This window comes from Bubalus bubalis, chromosome 12 (assembly GCF_019923935.1).
Source record: "Bubalus bubalis isolate 160015118507 breed Murrah chromosome 12, NDDB_SH_1, whole genome shotgun sequence".
NCBI lineage: Eukaryota > Metazoa > Chordata > Mammalia > Artiodactyla > Bovidae > Bubalus > Bubalus bubalis.
This window is the reverse complement of record NC_059168.1, coordinates 41,633,916-41,651,308: the sequence shown is the minus strand read 5'-3', so window position 1 is coordinate 41,651,308 and position 17,393 is coordinate 41,633,916. Positions and strand designations below refer to the sequence as shown.

The 17,393-nt window shown below is 37.5% G+C and overlaps 1 long non-coding RNA gene across 1 annotated transcript in view; it reads right to left on the bottom strand.

Moving 5' to 3' along the window:
• Nucleotides 1–17,162, bottom strand: part of LOC123328500 — a 98,665-nt gene extending 81,503 nt beyond the window's left edge. Inside the window, exon 1 of the long non-coding RNA XR_006543363.2 lies at nucleotides 16,719–17,162. This is a non-coding gene — a long non-coding RNA (uncharacterized LOC123328500). The remainder of the gene's footprint in view (nucleotides 1–16,718) is intronic.
• Between the last annotated feature and the right edge of the window lie 231 nt (nucleotides 17,163–17,393).

Here is a 17,393-nt window from a genome sequence, read left to right as displayed (position 1 = left end):
TTAAAAATGACAAGGCATACTAAAAGGCAAAAAACAAAATCTGGAGAGACTGAATGAGCATTGGAACCAAAGTCAGATATGGCAGAAATGTTGGAATTATCAGACCAGAAATTTTTAAAAACTATGATTGATATACTAAAGGCTTTAATTTAAAAAGTAGGCAACATTCAAGAACAGACAATATAAACAAATGAAAATTCTAAGAGAAAAGTCAAAAAGAAATGCTAGAGATAAGAAAACACTGTCACAGAAATGGAGACTGCCTTTGATGGGCTTATTAGCAGGCCAGACATGTCTGAAGACAGAATCTGAGCTTGGAGATATGCCAATAGAAACTTCCAGATTGTGGGAAAATGCTGAAGTAGGAGAACCCAGTCCCCCCATCTCACCACACAGAGCAATGATTGAACAGCTATCCATGAACAAAATCAGTGCTAGGAGACTCTAGAGTTTACTTAGGAAGTTTTAACAACATTGTGGAACAAAAAACCAAGAATAATCACAGAATACATTAATATTATAATATGGTGATGTATTAATTTCTTATCCTAGTGGAAAAGTTAAAAAAAGTCTTAAAAAGAGCTATAGCTTCAACAGTGTGTTAATGGATACACAATATTAAAAGGTGTAACTACTGGCATTAAAATTGTAAAAGAGGGGAATAAAAGGATAGAGTCTATATATGTGATAGAAGTTATCATCAGTGTAAAGTAGACATTACATGCCTAAGACATTTTATGTAAGTCTCATGGGAATCACAAGGCAAAAATCTTGCCTTGTGATAGATACATGAAAAGAAAAGCAGAATGGAATCAAAGGATATCACTATGGAAAAGCACCAATTTATAAAGGAAGACAGCAAGAAAGGAAGAAAACAAAAATGGAAGTACAAAATATCAAGAAAAAAACAAAATGGTATTGATAAGTCCTTAACATGTCAATAATTATTTAATGTTAATGGATTACATTCTCCAGTCAAAAGATATATAATGGCTGGATAGATTAAAAAAAAAAGTCTCAACTATATGCAGCCTACAAGAAACTAACTCACTTTAGCTTTCAGGACACACATAGGCTCAAAATGAAAAGATAGCAAAAGATGCTCTATGTAAGTAGAAGGAAAAGAGATCAGAGATAGCTACACTTGCATCATATGAAATGGACTTGAAGCCAAAAATGATAACAAGAGACAAAAATGACCATTATAATATAACTGGGTCAATTAGTTAAGAAGATATAATAATTGTAAATATACATATACCCTACTTTGGACCATCTCAGTATTTTGAACACTTACAGATCTGAAGGAAGAAACAGACAACAATACAATAATAGTAGGAGAGAGTTCAATACCCCACTTTCAATAATGGGTAGATCATCCAGACAGAAAATTAACAAGGAAATGTTAGATTTGAAACATACATACTTTAGACCAAGTGGAACTAAGAAACTCATTGAGAGCATGTCCAACAGCAACAAAATACACATTTTTCTCAAGCACATAAGGAATATTCTCAAGGATGTCTATATGGTGGGGGCAGGGGGGTGTTATGCATGTGTGGAGACAGGGGATATATGGGAACTCTTTTTCCTCTCCTTCTGGAAATCTGATGATACAAGTGTTAAGACATTTTGCTATAGTTCTGTAGGTCCCTGAGGCTCTATTTATTTTAAAATTTCAGTTTTCTTTCTCTCTGTTCAGACTGAGTCACTGGTATTGTCCTATCCTTCAGTTCAGTGATTCTTTACTCTGTTTCTTCTATCCTATTGTTGAGTTCATCACTAAGTTTTTATTTCAGTTATATTTTTTAGTTTTAAAATTTCCACCAGATTCTCCTTTATATTGTTGGCCAAGACATCTGATAATTTGCTGTTGGTATATTTTCATTGGTTTTTTGTTTGTAATTGCTTACTGAAGCATTTTTATGATGACAGCTTTGTCAAGTAATTCTAAAGTCTATCATCTGTTTTGGAATCTATTCTTTTCTTTTTTTTAATCTTATTTGATACCTTCTAGGTTCATGAGCCTCTGTCATCCCTGGGTTGGAATATATTCATTTTCATTTTTATCTTATTTGACACCTTCTAGATTCTTGATATGATGAGTGACTTCCAATTGAATCTTTGACATTTTAGTTATTATATTTTGAAAGTCCAACATTTTATTTAAATTTCTTTTAGCTGACTTCTTCTGGCACTTCTTGAGCAAGGGAATGAGAGTGTCACCTCATCACTATTAGGCTTGGATAGAAATTCAGGTTCACTGCTTGCCTTTCTTTGTACTACACCCAAGGCAGGCAGTATTCCTTATTACTTCTGGGTGTGGTAGGAGTTTTGGCTCTCCACTAACCTTCACTGATAACTTCCTTGATGAGAGGGGTTGGAATGCTTTATTACTGCCTCCCATATTATTTCCACGGACACAGAGCAGGTTGTAGGGAAAGGAAACTCATTGCAGCAGGATGAAAGTCATGACTTTCCACTATGTCTGCTCTGACACCACTCCAATGGAGAAATGAGGAGGGATTGGATGGCTCCTTATTTTCAAGGAGGTATGGAATTCTAGGCCATGTGGTCTCAACTGATATCCCTTTGGTGGGGGGTTGTAACTATCCAAAAGGGGTGAAAGTCCGAGTTTCCAACATAGCTATTGCTGACATGTGCGGGGTAAGCCCATGATTTATTATGGCTTTTGACATTGTACAGGAGACAGGGATCAAGACCATTCCCATAGAAAAGAAATGCAAAAAAGCATAATGGCTGTCTGGGGAGGCCTTACAAATAGCTGTGAAAAGAAGAGAAGTGAAAAGCAAAGGAGAAAAGGAAAGATATAAACATCTGAATGCAGAGTTCCAAAAAATAGCAAGAAGAGATTAAGAAAGCATTCTTTAGCGATCAATGCAAAGAAATAGAGAAAAACAACAGAATGGGAAAGACTAGGGATCTCTTCAAGAAAATCAGAGATATCAAAGGAAGATTTCATGCAAAGATGAGCTCGATAAAGGACAGAAATGGTATGGACCTAACAGAAGCAGAAGATATTAAGAAGAGATGGCAAGAATACACAGAAGAACTGTACAAAAAAGATCTTCACAACCCAGATAATCACGATGGTGTGATCACTGAACTAGAGCCAGACATCCTGGAATGTGAAGTCAAATGGGCCTTAGAAAGCATCACTAGGAACAAAGCTAGTGGAGATGATGGAATTCCAGTTGAGCTATTCCAAATCCTGAAAGATGATGCTGTGAAAGTGCTGAACTCATTATGCCAGCAAATTTGGAAAACTCAGCAGTGGCCACAGGACTGGAAAAGATCAGTTTTCATTCCAATCCCAAAGAAAGGCAATGCCAAAGAATGCTCAAACTACCGCACAATTGCACTCATCTCACACGCTAGTAAAGTAATGCTCAAAATTCTCCAAGCCAGGCTTCAGCAATACGTGAACCATGAACTTCCTGATGTTCAAGCTGGTTTTAGAAAAGGCAGAGGAACCAGAGATCAAATTGCCAACATCCACTGGATCATGGAAAAAGCAAGAGAGTTCCAGAAAAGCATCTATTTCTGCTTTATTGACTATGCCAAAACCTTTGACTGTGTGGATCACATTAAACTGTGGACAATTCTTCAAGAGATGGGAATACCAGACCACCTGATCTGCCTCTTGAGAAATTTGTATGCAGGTCAGGAATCAACAGTTAGAACTGGACATGGAACAACAGACTGGTTCCAAATAGGAAAAGGAGTTCGTCAAGGCTGTATATTGTCACCCTGTTTATTTAACTTCTATGCAGAGTACATCATGAGAAACGCTTGACTGAAAGAAACACAAGCTGGAATCAAGATTGCTGGAAGAAATATCAATAACCTCAGATATGCAGATGACACCACCCTTATGGCAGAAAGTGAAGAGGAACTCAAAAGCCTTTTGATGAAAGTGAAAGTGGAGAGTGAAAAAGTTGGCTTAAAGCTCAACATTCAGAAAACGAAGATCATGGCATCTGGTCCTATCACTTCATGGGAAATAGATGGGGAAACAGTGGAAACAGTGTCAGACTTTATTTTTCTGGGCTCCAAAATCACTACAGATGGGGACTGCAGCCATGAAATTAAAAGATGCTTACTCCTTGGAAAGAAAGTTATTACCAACCTAGATAGCATATTCAAAAGCAGAGACATTACTTTGCCAACAAAGGTTCGTCTAGTCAAGGCTATGGTTTTTCCTGTGGTCATGTATGGATGTGAGAGTTGGACTGTGAAGAAGGCTGAGCGCCGAAGAATTGATGCTTTTGAACTGTGGTGTTGGAGAAGACTCTTGAGAGTTCCTTGGACTGCAAGGAGATCCAACCAGTCCATTCTGAAGGAGATCAGCCCTGGGATTTCTTTGGAAGGAATTATGCTAAAGCTGAAACTCCAGTACTTTGGCCACCTCATGCAAAGAGTTGACTCATTGGAAAAGACTCTGATGCTGGGAGGGATTGGGGGCAGGAGGAGAAGGGGACGACAGAGGATGAGATGGCTGGATGGCATCACTGACTCGATGGACGTGAGTCTGAGTGAACTCCGGGAGTTGGTGATGGACAGGGAGGCCTGGCGTGCTGCGATTCATGGGGTTGCAAAGAGTTGGACAGGACTGAGTGACTGATCTGATCTGATCTTCTTCTCTAAGAGTCTTTTGTTGTTGTTGTTATTGATATTATTAAATACTCTTTTAATATTTGTTTTTATATTGGATTGGTCAAAAAGTTCATTCTGGCTTTTCTGTAAGATGTTGCAGAAAAACCAGAATGACTTATTGGCCAACCCAATGTATTGTCCAGGGTTGAACTGTATTTAGAGAGAAGAAAAAGAAAAAAAAAAAAAGTGTCTGTTTCCTGGAAGCTGTAGACCTACCAGATGCTGATTTAATATCATCCCAAGGATGTAAGAGTTGGACTATAAAGAAAGCTGAGCACCGAAGAATTGATGCTTTTGAACTGTGGTGTTGGAGAAGACTCTTGAGAGTTCCTTGGACTGCAAGGAGATCCAACCAGTCTGTTCTAAAGGAAATCAGTCCTGAATATTCATTGGAAGGACTGATGCTGAAGCTGAAACTCCAATACTTTGGCCATCTTATGTGAAGAACTGACTCATTCGAAAAGACCCTGATACTGGGAAAGATTGAAGGCAGGAGGGGAATGGGATGAAAGAGGATGAGATGGTTGGATGGCATCACCAACTCAATGGACATGAGTTTGAGTAAACTCCAGGAGTTGGCGATGACAGGGAGGCCTGGCATGCTGCAGTCCATGGGGTCGCAGAGTCACACACGACTGAACTGAACTGACTGAAGGTCTGGACTTAAGCATGACTTCCCACAGGTGAGAACTAATGCCTATTCCAAAACATTGTTTCTCCCTCTCAGGCTCTCATATGATATCTGAATCTTCCAAATGTTGGATTATTTTTTTCTTTTCTCTAGTGTGAACAATGCTCAGCTACTTTGAAAAAGGTAAGAGTTCAACCGGTAAAAGCTATTCATATCTGAGAACTATTCAATTAATCCATTAATTTGTTCTTTAGGAGCATTCATAACAAAGGAATCATAAAATCTAAGTTTAGGTTATAGAAAGAGGACTAGAGGCCTTCATTGGAAGAACCCTAGTGTAAGTTTTAGGGCACTTGGGACAAAGGCAAGGACACTATGCAGCTGAGAGATGACATGCAGAGACTGGCAGGGGAATCCAATAGGGGTTTCTGTTGTCACTACACTCAGTTGGGCCCTTCATGCTACTACGTTTCCTTAGATCATCCATTTTCCTACTGACTATTTCAGATCTCTCTCTCTCTGTAAATCTATACCAGCTCTCTCCCCTCTTCATTGCACATCTACCTACCTACTTGTTGAATAAATGGTCATTCTACAGAGAAGACAGTATAAGAAGGGCAGAAATAGCAAACCAGAATTATTACAGGATATATCTGGGACTTCTACATTTTCATGGTTGTTTAGTCATTAAGTCATGTTCACCTCTTTTGCAACCCCAGGGACTATATATAGCCACTTTTGCAACCCCATGGACTATATATAGCCAGCCAGGCCCCTCTGTCCATGGAATTTTCCAGGCAAGAATACTGGAGTGGGTTGCTATTTCCTTCTCCAGGGGATCTTCCTGACCCAGGCATTGAACCTATGTCTCCCGCACTGGCAGGCAGATTCTTTCCCACTGAGTCACCAGGGAAGCCCATGGAGCTTCTGTAACCTCACCCAATTCTGCTAGACAGTTTTGGCCCCAAGGATCTAAGTGGGTAAAAGGCCTAAAATGTCATTTTTTTAAATGCAGAAAATATAGTGTTCAAGGGACCCAGATAAGTATTTTAGCTTAAAGTTTAAAAATAAAGTTAAAAGCAATTTAATAATATAAATATAAGTATTATGCAACTACTTTCCTGGTTTCTTAAATCCCTGCCTTTGGAGGTGAAGTTTGGAATAGTCCTAGTTATTTGGTATAAAAGGAAGATTGCCCGGAAAATTTTATTAAAAAATCTTTTACATAGTACTTTTATTCTGGCTAGTGAATGCCTTCACCACTTAACAAAACATGCTGTAGAGAAAGCTTGCATTGAAGGAGATTTGAGACTTCAAAAGGAAAGCCTGCCCACAAAAAAACTTGAAAAAGTTATAAATAAAGTTTTTAAAAAAATCATTGCAAAAAAAAAAAAACAAACATAGATCACTCAGTTGAGGGATCATAATCTTAATTTGGGAGGACTTGTGTTTTCCAATAATTTTTCAGAAAAAAAGAAAACCAAGTTTGACTCACTGCCCACTTTTCTTAGTTTCAGTTCAATAGCTCAGTCATGTGCAACTCTTTGTGACCCCATGGACTGCAGCACGCCAGGCCTCCCTGTCCATCACTAACTCCCAGAGCTTGCTCAAACTCATATCCATTGAGTCAGCGATCCCATCCAACCATCTCATCCTCCCTCGTCCCATTCTCCTCCTGCCTTCAATCTTTCCCAGCATCAGGGTCTTTTCACATGAGTCAGTTCTTTGCATCAGGTGGTCAAAGTATTGGAGCTTCAGCTTCAGCATCAGTCCTTCCAATGAATATTCAGGACTGACTTCCTTTAGGATTGACTGGTTTGATCTCCTTGCAGTCCAAGGGACTCTTAAGAGTCTTCTCCAATGCCACAGTTCAAAAGCATCAATTTTTCAGTGCTCAGCTTTCTTTATGGTTCAACTCTCACATCCATACGTGACTACTGGAAAAACCGTAGCTTTGACTAGATGGACATTTGCTAGCAAAGCGATGTCTCTGCCTTTTAATATGCTGACTAGGTTGGTCATAGCTTTTCTTCCAAGGAGCAAGTGTCTTTTAATTTCATGGCTGGAGTCACCATCTGCAGTGATTTTGGAGCTCAGGAAAATAAAGTCTGTCACTGTTTCAATTGTATCCCCATCTATTTGCCATGAAGTGATGGGGATGGATGCCATGATCTTAGGTTTTTGAATGTTGAGTTTTAAACCAGCTTTTTCAACCACCTCTTTGACTTTCATCAAGAGGCTTTTTGGTCGCATTTCTTAGTTTACCCATTTAGAAATCCAAAGTTTTTCCAGTTTTTAAATAATTCCCCTCTCCTCTTTTGATCACTATTAAACCATAATATTCACTTTTCCAGGGAATTCCATCATAAAATTACTATTCCAACTTTCAGACCTCAACACTCCACCCATTTTTTTTTTTTACTCCTAAAAAAACTGCACCCTTTTTAGAAGAAAAATCCATTGAAAAGTTTTTCTTTAACCAAACACACAGCTGTTCTTTATTTAAAAAAATTTTACAGTGAATGCTAGATATTATTTATGAGGATAATTTTCTAATCATCAGTTTTATTCTTTGATTCTATAGCTTTAAAATGGGTATTTTTGATTAAAATAAAAGGGGGAAGATCAGAGGCCTGTGACAACTCTAAAGAAGGCTTTCTATGTCTTATACATTTACCTGCCAGAAACAACAGAGACTTCGATGCACTGTACCGGCTATCCTGCACAGAGCATCAGCACTGTTATCTATAGGAAGAAAAACGCTTGTCATTGGTCTATTTAGGTCTCCTCATCTACATCCTTTGGCAGCATTTGAAGATATTGTCCACCTTCTTCTCCTGACAGTCTCCACTTACCTTGTTGACATTTCATTTTCTTTTCTCTCAGCTTTGTATGATATGCATCTTGTCTCCATGCTTTATTTTTAATTATTTTTTTTTATCCAAAAAAAATCCTTGCCCTCTGCCTGTCCTCTCTATTTTAATTAGTTTAAGACAATTTCTTTTGTTATTTGTTTTGAATAGTTGATACAGTCTCATGATTCAAAAATCAAAACAATAGCACAAGGTATACACTGACAAGATTCCCTTTCACTTGGTCCTTGTTTTCCTTGCCACCATACATTGACCACCTTGGTCAATTTTGAATGTTTTAGTGTTTTTTAATATTCAAATAAATATTTATTTAAAATATATATTCTACTTTTCCATATGTTTTTACACAGAGGATGGCACTCTTTATCGACTCTTCTGAACCATGTGTTTTTTACTTAATATATATTATTAATCTTTGCATATTACTACAGCTTTTAAATAGTTATGTAATATTTCATTTTACTGATATATCTTAGTTTACCTAGCCACTCCCCTCCTGGTGAATACTTGCTTTGTTAAAAAAAAAATCACTCTAATTGATAGCATATGTCAATTTGGACATGTAGGGGTGAGCCTGTAAGTTCTTGGAAGTGGGATGGGATAATGTCTCTGCTTTTATAAGCTTTACCTTATCACTCTTAATAAAGTTACAGACTTCAATTTATCTCTACTATCTGGATTCATCCCTCACTTACATCTTGTACTTGAGAATCTACCCAAGCTTCTCTCTCAAATTGTCAAATACCTTCTATACATTGTTACTTCAATGTTCTGAGGACACTTCAAATTTGTCATTTATCAAGTTGAATTTATCCTTTTGTTTTTTAATTCTCTAACCCGGTGCTCTTTTGGTTGTTCTTTTACCTATGAAGTATTTTTTACATTAAAAAAAAAAAGCACTTTCTTTTGATCCCTTTTCTTCCCTGCCTTTCCTTAAAACACAAACTAGTTGTTTGGTCAAATGCCCCATTCTCTTTCCAATTCTTCATTTTGCCTCCATTCGATTCAAGTACAATATGAAAACTGGAAGGGGGTCATTTCCTAGACTCTTCATATCCCACCTTTTTCTTTTTCTCAAACCTGAATTAAACAATAATGGAACGATTCTGCCTGCTGCTTCAAAAGGCAACATAAGATAACATGTGGCGGATTCATTTTGATATTTGGCAAAACTAATACAGTTATGTAAAGTTTAAAAATAAAATAAAATTTAAAAAAAAATGTGATGACTTCACATTTAGTAGATTAGATGTCTCTCTGTTACCAGGACTTTAAAAATGAGTACCATAAAAAACAAATTTCTTACCCATAGATGTTACTCAATTAAATGACTGGTACTCAGTTGAACTTTCTGCCGTTTCAGTTTATTTTGGCTTGTGTCATCTGTTAACTTGAAAACACATTTAACTTTGGATCATACATTTGGTAGTCACCACATGATTTCCCTGCTATAAAATGCTATGAAATAATAACTGGTATGGAATTAACCAGGGGATTTAAACCACAGAGCTGCTAGGTACATTTCATTTCCAGTGGGAATGTTAAACTTTCAAGGAAACCATTAGCTCTGGCCACAGTATTGGGATTGGCCTATTTTATCCTATTTTATTTACTTAGTTCCAAATAAGCAACCTTGACTTTTGAAAAAATTCTATTAACTTTTGACAAAATTAACTTAGTTTTTAGGCAGGTAGAGCCTTTGTCCAACATCAAAGGGTTAAGCCTTAGTGGAGAATGAGCTTACCTAATTTTATCTGTTTGAGACATACCCTCATATTTGTCATTTTGTAGAAGTCTTATCTGTCACAATTCTCCTACATCACTTGCTTTTCAGAGTTAATACAGAAAACACATCTAGAGGTAACATATAAATATCCAATAGCAGAATAGGTTCTTCCTGCAAAAATCTTTCTGCTATACGAATCTGTGAAGAGAACATGAAAATAACACATATATTGATCAAATGCTGATAACTAAGGAGGGATATACAATGATCAAGAATACTCCGGTTAGTGTGTAATTATATAAGATAGCATTGGCCAACTAAATTTGAATTTTGAGGGCAGAGCAATTTTACTGAAAGAGCTATTTTTAAAACTATAATGGGTTTTGACTTGTGATTCTAAAATGGACAAATCTGACCATAATAAGACCTCCTCAAGGAACAGGTTGTACAGCAATATACTTATTAAAAACTTCCTATTTATTATTAAATATCAGAGGAACTAACTAGGTGTCAGTGGTAATGAACTGAAGACCATGTATTTGCAGCAATTTTGACAACGTATTAGTAGTATAATCAGAGGAGGTCTGTACATTTATCTGCTTGTGGAGAAGTGGAGTATTGACCCATTCTGAAAAAGAACTTAAATTCAACCTCTTTCACTTTTAAAAATAAACAAACCTGAGTTCTGCCATTTGGTAAAAATTAGTCATGTGAAAGGGCACACACATGATACATACACACACAAGCACATACTGACTTATGTGTATTTTTTTTAGGTTGACTGTTTCAAACTTAAAAACATAGTTCAAGTTATACTTTATAAAAAAGTACTGATACCTCTACTACTACAGTTTGCAAATACAATTGCATGGCAAACAACCACAAAATTGTATATTAGGTGCATGACAAAAATATTATTGTAAATCAATTCTTACATTGGTAAATTATAGAAACAATACGCCTCAATTTTTAAACAACAGTGCTATGGCAAACTGGTCATAATATGCTTGAGTTACTACCATAAGCAATAGATTTGGAGTATTATGAGTTAAACATATACTTTCTTAAGTTCTGTGAATTATGTGGATTAATTCTGAACATTTCTGACTGAACTAGTGAATCAAAACAGAACTTGCAACATTCTCTACAAACAACAATATGGAAAATGTTTATAGAAATACCAACTCAAAATACACACTGAATCATTTTGGGGAATAAGGATGTGTTGGACAGCATTCACTTTAATGCAAGAACCTCAAATGGGCAGTTCAAGGACATTTCTAATTTGCAGAAAGTGAAGAGGAACTAAAAAGCCTCTTGATGAAAGTGAAAGTGGAGAATGAAAAAGTTGGCTTAAAGCTCAATATTCAGAAAACTAAGATCATGGCATCTGGTCCCATCACTTCATGGCAAATAGATGGGCAAACAGTGGAAATAGTGTCAGACTTTATTTTGGGGGGCTCCAAAAATCACTGCAGATGGTGACTGCAGCCATTAAATTAAAAGACGCTTACTCCTTGGAAGGAAAGTTATGACCAACCTAGACAGCATATTAAAAAGCAGAGACATTACTTTGCCAACAAAGGTCCATCTAGTCAAGGCTATGGTTTTTCCAGTGGTGATGCATGGATGTGAGAGTTGGACTGTGAAGAAGGCTGAGCGCCGAAGAATTGATGCTTTTGAACTGTGGTGTTGGAGAAGACTCTTGAGAGTCCCTTGGACTGCAAGGAGATCCAACCAGTCCATCCTAAAGGAGATCAGCCCTGGGATTTCTTTGGAAGGACTGATGCTGAAGCTGAAACTCCAGTATTTTGGCCACCTGATGCGAAGAGCTGACTCATTGGAAAAGACTCTGATGCTGGGAGGGGTTGGGGGCAGGAGGAGAAGGGGACGACAAAGGATAAGATGGCTGAATGGCATCACCAACTTGATGGACATGAGTTTGAGTGAACTCCAGGAGTTGGTGATTGACTGGGAGGCCTGGCGTGCTGCGATTCATGGGGTCGCAAAGAGTTGGACACAACTGAGCAACTGAACTGACTGAAATTTGTTTTCAAGACCTAAAAACATGGTTTTGAAAAAAATTCAAGAGCCTACACTGGACATAGAATGCTATTTAAATTGAATTTATAATCTGTTTAGGGTGTATGAAGTTATTCTATAATGTACAAACTCCACAGGACTTGATCTTTTGAACCATAGCCTATTTTTCTTTTTTTTTTTTTGTATCTTTATTTTCCCCCTTTTAAATCCTGGAAGACATGAAGCAGAATATGATCCAACAGAAACTGTTAAGAGTAGAAAAATCTGAAAAATATTATCCTCGAGATAATATAATACAGATTATTTATAAATATACTGCCCAGATGAAATATAAACGTTTATATATACCTAAAAATGCATGTAAACACAGGTTTAACAAAAATCAAAATACATAGTTCAGTTCAGTCGCTCAGTTGTGTCCGACTCTTTGCGACCTCATGAACCTCAACACGCCAGGCCTCCCTGTCCATCACCAACTCCCGGAGTCCACCCAAACCCATGTCCATTGAGTCAGTGATGCCATCCAACCATCTCATCCTCTGTCGTCCCCTTCTCCTCCCACCTTCAATCATTCCCAACATCAGAGTCTTTTCAAATGAGTCAGCTCTTTACATCAGGTGGCCAAAATATTGGAGTTTCAGCTTCAACATCAGTCCTTCCAATGAACACCCATACTGATCTCCTTTATGATGGACTATTTGGATCTCCTTGCAGTCCAAGGGACTCTCAAGAGTCTTCTCCAACACCACAGTTCAAAAGCATCAATTCTTCTGTGCTCAGCTTTCTTTATAGTCCAACTCTCACATCCAAACATGACCACTGGAAAAACCATAGTCTTGACTAGACAGACCTTTGTTGGTAAAGTAATGTCTCTGCTTTTCAATATGCTGTCTAGGTTGGTCATAACTTTCCTTCCAAGGAGTAAGTGTCTTTTAATTTCATGGCTGTAATCACCATCTGCAGTGATTTTGGAGCTAAGAAAAATAAAGTCAGCCACTGTTCCCACTGTTTCCCCATCTATTTGCCATGAAGTTATGGGACCATATACCATGACCTTAGTTTTCTGAATGTTGAGCTTTAGGCCAACTTTTTCACTCTCCTCTTTAACCTTCATCAAGAGACTCTTCAGTTCGTCTTCACTTTCTGCCATAAGGGTGGTGTCATCTGAATTTCTGAGGTTATTGATATTTCTCCCAGCAATCTTGATTCCAGCTTGTGCTTCCTCGAGCCCAGCGTCTCTCATGATATACTCTGCATAAAAGTTAAATAAGCACAGTGACAATGTACAGCTTTGACATACTCCTTTTCCTATTTGGAACAAGTCTGTTGTTCCATGTCCAGTTCTAACTGTTGCTTCCTGACCCGCATATAGATTTCTTAAGAGGCAGGTCAGGTGGTCTGGTATTCCCATCTCTTTCAGAATTTTCCACAGTTTATTGTGATCCACACAATCAAAGGCTTTGGCATAGGTCAATAAAGAAGAAATAGATGTTTTTCTGGAACTCTCTTGCTTTTTTGATGATCCAGTGGATGTTGGCCATTTGATCTCTGGTTTCTCTGCCTTTTCTACATAAACTTTCTATAATTTATATACAATATATTTTTCCCCATAACATCATATGAACTCATCTCTAATTTTCATATCTGTTTGGTAGAAATACTATATATGATGTGTTACTGTGTATCTCTTTGTAACCCAACTCTGAAATCTTGATATCAGTTTGGTGAGATTATTTCAACACAGCTATGAAAAAAATACTACAAACCAGTGCTAGAATTATTGTCCTGTTTCCTTTCAAGCGGTAATGAAGTAATGGAGAAAACATTAATGATACAAGTTTTTTAAAATATACCATGTTTATAATGCTTATATTATGAATAGTGACAACACAGAAGAAGTAATTCTCACACTATTCAAGAAGTCAATTATTGTATGTAGCAAGGAAGTTCTTACTGAAGAATGAGTGACATGCTGACTTTTGTTCTTGTCCCTTTTGTTTCCTTTGTCTTAACATAAAATTTAAATATCAACAAATATCAATAATCATGTGAGAACTAAATCCAGAGAACCCGTTGTTACACAGCATGCCACTTATGCCTCCCACATTCCACATCCACACCATCACTGAGTATTAACAATTCTAAAAATCATTTATTCCTTGGAAAATTAAAAGTAGCATGTCATTGCAGAGCAATTTTTCATATACTTATTGGATAATTTAATTTCTTTTTTGCATGAAAATTGTTTCTATTCATCCACATTTTTATTGGGGTTATAATGCTTATTTTATTAATTTGCAAGAGTTTTTTAAAACATGGGGCATAGTAACTTCTTGTTAATATTTGTTGAAAACATTTCTACCAGTTTCTCTTTGTTGCGTAACATTTATGTATTTTTGATATAATGTTTCTGCCTTTTTGAATGTGCATTTTCCTAATCCACAAGTAGTTAAATATTCATTCATCTATCTTCTCTTATGTGGTAATCATTTCTGTGTTTAATGTCTCAGCATATCCAGGTGTTTTTTATACATATTTTCACTAATATCCATTTTTTCTAATCCAATTTATTGACTAATTCTACCCTTGTTATTCTGTGATGTTTCTTTTTTCATTAGCCAAATTCTTATTTTGACTAAGTATAACCTTCCAAAACTAAGCCAGTAAGAAACAGAACATATGAACAGACCAATCACAAGCACAAAAATCAAAACTGTAATAAAAACATCTTCCAACAAGCAAAATCCCAGGGCCAGGTGGCTTCACAGGCAAATCCTACCAAAAGTTTAGAGAAGAGCTAACACCTATACTGCTCAAACTCTTCCAGAAAATTGCAGAGGAAGGAAGAGTCCTGAACTTACTCCACGAGGCCACCATCACCCTGATACCGAAACCAGATGAAGATGTCACAAAAAGAAGAAAATTACAGGCCAATATCACTGATGAACATAGTGCAAAAATCCTCAACAAAATTCTAGCAAACAGAAACCAATAATACATTAAAAGGATCATACACCATGATCAAGTAGGCTTTATCCCAGGTTGCAAGGATTCAATATACACAAATCAATCAATGCTATACACCATATTAACAAATTGAAAGATAAAAACCATATGATCATCTCAATAGATGTAAATAAATCTTTCAACAAAATTCAACACCAGTTTATGATTTTTAAAAAAATCTCCAAAAATTAGGCATAGAAGGATCATACCTCAACATCATAAAGGCCACACATGACAAACATTATTTGTCAGCAAACATTATTCTCAACAGAGAAAAACTGAAAACATTTCCTCTAATATCAGGAATAAGACAAGGGTGCCCACTCTCTCCACTATCAAGATCAGATTTAGAGCTGTTTATTAGGTCTCATTGATGCAGCTACTAAATGTTAGCATAAATGAAAACATTACTTTACAACCTGCTAGGGCAAGTCTCTCATCAGTGCATTCTTAGTAATTCCTTCTTACTGCCTTTTTCTAATCTTAGTATCAAATTTGGTTATTACTCTGTAAAACTACATATCCATTGGGGCTTGAATAAATTATGCTTTAAATATATTAGATTGGTATCTTTGCAATATTCAGATTATTCAAATAAGATAATGATGAACACATCTGTTTTCATTTGTCAGGTTTCACTCACCCCTTCTATACTACCACCACAATTATTCATTGTGTTCACTAAGGGCAGCAGTCAAAAATCAGGACCCTGCTCTCATCAGTCTTGAGGGACAGATATTATAATTTTTTTTCATAATTATATAAGAGGTGCTTTAAGAAAAATTAAAGGGTAAACAGTGATTGTGAGGAAAGACATTTTATTTAAATAGTATTTCTATTATTTCTGGATACAAATACTCAAGCATAGACAAGCATACATACATAAAAATATATACATACACAGAAAGTTTTTTGAGGAAAAAAAAAAAAACATCATCCAGTTGGTTATTCAGAATCTATGTGCACCTATCTTTAATCTGGTCATTTTCTAATATAACAAAGTTTCATTTGCTTTTATTGGTTTTCTATGTCATAAGGATGACATCTATGAATACTGCTACTGCTAAATCGCTTCAGTCATGTCTGACTCTGTGCGACCCCATAGACGGCAGCCCACCAGGCTCCCCCTTCCCTGGGACTCTCCAGGCAAGAGCACTGGAGTAGGTTGCCATTTCCTTCTCCAATGCATGAAAGTGAAAAGTGAAAGTGAAGTCGCTCAGTCGTGTCTGACTCTTAGCGACCCCATGGACTGCAGCTTACCAGGCTCCTCCATCCATGGGATTTTCCAGGCAAGAGTACTGGAGTGGGGTGCCATTGCCTTCTCCGATCGATGAATAACAGAAACATAATCTTGTGTTCTACCATTGATTACAACTCTAAATCCTGTTTCTAATTTTCTTGCATTACCCACAATTTTCAGAAAAAACAAATAGTGGAAGCAGTGGTCAAACCTTTTTCTTCCCTTCAACAAAATCCTTTGATGAATTTACTTAGTATTTATTCATCTGTACTATGCTGTTAGTTTCAGATAGTCTTATTTGTGTTAGTTCTATACACTTGGTTCTGCTAGAATACAACTGCTTTCTTAAGAATATGATTTCAAACTCTGAATTAAACGGAGTCACAGCTCACAGAACCTTCCAGAGCCCACTCAGCAAACTCTGAATTAAACAGAACCAGAACTTCACCAGAAGGCTTCAGGTTCACAGAACCTTCCAGAGCCCATGCAGCAAACTCTGAATTAAACGGAACCAGAACTCACCAGGAGGCTCCAGGCTCACAGAACCTTCGGGAGTCCACCACGCTTCCCTCCCTGCCACGTATGTTGCTCAGGTTGTCGCCGTCACTGGGCAGGAGTGTCCTTGCCCCTCCGTCCTGGCAGGCTGTCTGCTCTGGTACCCCGCTGAGGCTGCTGGGCACAGATGCTGCTGAGGAGGAGCTGGTTTGCGTGACTGCCTCTCCCTATAGCCGGGTGGGACCCGATCTGCCTCCTCCTTGTAGACCACAGGGGTGTCCATTGGAATCACCTGGATCTTGTTGAAAGTGCCAAATCCTAGGTCCTTGGCAGTTGCAGCAGATTATTGTTAGAGAATCCACATTTGGCAAGGTTCTCAATTATCTACAACTACAAAACAAATCGCTCCAGATGCTAAAAGTGAAGTGAATTTGCTCAGTTGTGTCTGACTCTTTGCGACCCCATGGACTGTAGCCTACCAGGCTCCTCCATCCATGGGATTTTCCAGGCAAGAATACTGGAGTGGGTTGCCATTTGCTTCTCCAGGGGATCTTCCCGACCCAGGGATCAAATCTGGGTCTCCCACATTGTAGGAGAAGCATCTCCCACATTGACGCTTTACCATCTGAGTCACCGGAGAAGTCCCACATGCTAAAACCAGTAAATATTTATGACATCACACTGTTTCTCAGGGCCGGGTGA